Source organism: Etheostoma spectabile, chromosome 16, assembly GCF_008692095.1.
Source record: "Etheostoma spectabile isolate EspeVRDwgs_2016 chromosome 16, UIUC_Espe_1.0, whole genome shotgun sequence".
Taxonomy (NCBI): Eukaryota; Metazoa; Chordata; class Actinopteri; order Perciformes; family Percidae; genus Etheostoma; species Etheostoma spectabile.
Window position 1 is genome coordinate 21,993,221 of NC_045748.1, and position 1,925 is coordinate 21,995,145.

Consider the following 1,925-nt stretch of genomic DNA (forward strand, 5'->3'; position numbering starts at 1 on the left):
TGACTGTGGATGTGTCCCTGGGGCTGTAATAATAGTGGCTGGCTGCAAGCTGACTGGGGGCTGTTGTCAGCTCTCATCCCGACTGAAGCCTTGCAGCGCCGGGAGACTGAGGCAAAAGACGGGTGTGCTAGCTAGCCAAATTACCATTACATTAGTCGTCTATCTATACAATAAAAATAAATGAGCGTGTGGAATGGTATTGTAATGTTATGTTACCCACCAAGAATTAGCCAACATTATAGACCAAGCGCATTAGCAACTTCTCAACCAGCACCTTTACTGTAGGCACCAAAGCATTTTTTCTCTTTGTTCCCCCTACAGGTTGGGAGCAGAATTGTCCATTACTGTTACCATTACCATTACATTACATAATATTATTTTAAGTTACAAAAGAATCTTTGGTGTTGGAACGATTTAATATTGAAATCAATCAATATCAATGAATAAGGTCTCTGTTGTATGACTCTGTTGCAATGTGGGATGTAATCAACAATGTAATGTCATGTGGCAGAAAGATTTTATCAAGGTTTGTAGCGAATCGTGGGTCAAAAATTGTGATCCGAACCCTGGGTTTGGTGTATCGTTACAACCCTACTAACGACCTGTTAATCTTGTGAAATACGGATGCTTGGTCAGGTGCCTTTTTCGTTGTTATTGACGCCAAAGGTCTCTTTTAGCTTCATACACGCTTTACCTAAATGCACTTGGTCAGGACTATTGGCATCCCTTTTGACAAGCTTGGTTGGGACCATTAGCGGCCCTTTTGACGAGCTTGGTTGGGACTATTGGCGTCCCTTTTGACAAGCTTGGTCGGGACTATTGGCGTCCCTTTTGACAAGCTTGATCGGGACTATTGGCATCCCTTTTGACAAGCTTGGTCGGGACTATTGGCGTCCCTTTTGACGAGCTTAGTTGGGACCATTGGCGTCCCTTTTGACGAGCTTGGTTGGGACTATTGGCGTCCCTTTTGACGAGCTTGGTTGGGACTATTGGCGTCTCTTTTGATGAGCTTGGTCAGGAGTATTGCCGTCCCTTTTGATGAGCTTGGTTGAGACTATTGGCGTCCCTTTTGACGAGCTTGGTTGGGACTATTGGCGTCTCTTTTGACAAGGTTGGTTGGGACTATTGGCGTCCCTTTTGACAAGCTTGGTCGAGACTATTGGCGTCCCTTTTGACAAGGTTGGTTGGGACTATTGGCGTCTCTTTTGACAAGCTTGGTCGGGACTATCGGCGTCCCTTTTTAATGCGCTTGAGACTATTGGCGTCCTTTTAGACGCTGTTAGGTTAAGAAAAACCTCGTGGTTGGGCTTACAGTTCTGTGACTCGTGGGAACGAATCGGTTGGGTTAAAGGAAAGGTCGTTGGCGGGCTTACGGTTCCCTGACATGTGGGAATAACTGGAAAGTTAAGGACATAAGTGGGATACGACCCCCGCTCTCCTGGTTGAAAGTCCTGTGTGTGTAGTCCACATAGCATTCTAGGATGGGAGAAAAAACGTGCTCTGGTTTATTGGTATTTATTTAAACCAATTGTCTTGGGCGGTGCAAAGCGCCGTACACAGCAATGGCACACACACACACACTCTAAACATTTACAAAAAGTCACTCATACTTCTTAAAAAAACACAACATAGGCCGTATACACGTATACAGACAAATGAGTCTGGTGTCACAGACAAATTCTCAATTATCCACAGAAACCTCAGTCAGATGATTTGTTTCTGTCTGTGAGGAAGCTGAATCACTGTCATACCACCCGTCACTATATGATGCTGTTGTTTCCCAGAGCCTGTCACTACATGTCCTTAAATTAACTTGTGTGTGTCTGTGAAGGACAGAGGCAAAAAAAGTACATTCACATGCCTCTGTCTGGGCTGTAATTGTCTGCATGTCTTTATTTATGTATTTGTCTTTGCATTGGGTGTGT

At 44.5% G+C, this 1,925-nt stretch overlaps 1 protein-coding gene across 1 annotated transcript in view; it reads left to right on the top strand.

The window, feature by feature from the left end:
* Positions 1-1,925, top strand: part of spp1 (secreted phosphoprotein 1) — a 19,840-nt gene that overhangs the window by 7,966 nt on the left and 9,949 nt on the right. The window lies entirely within an intron of this gene.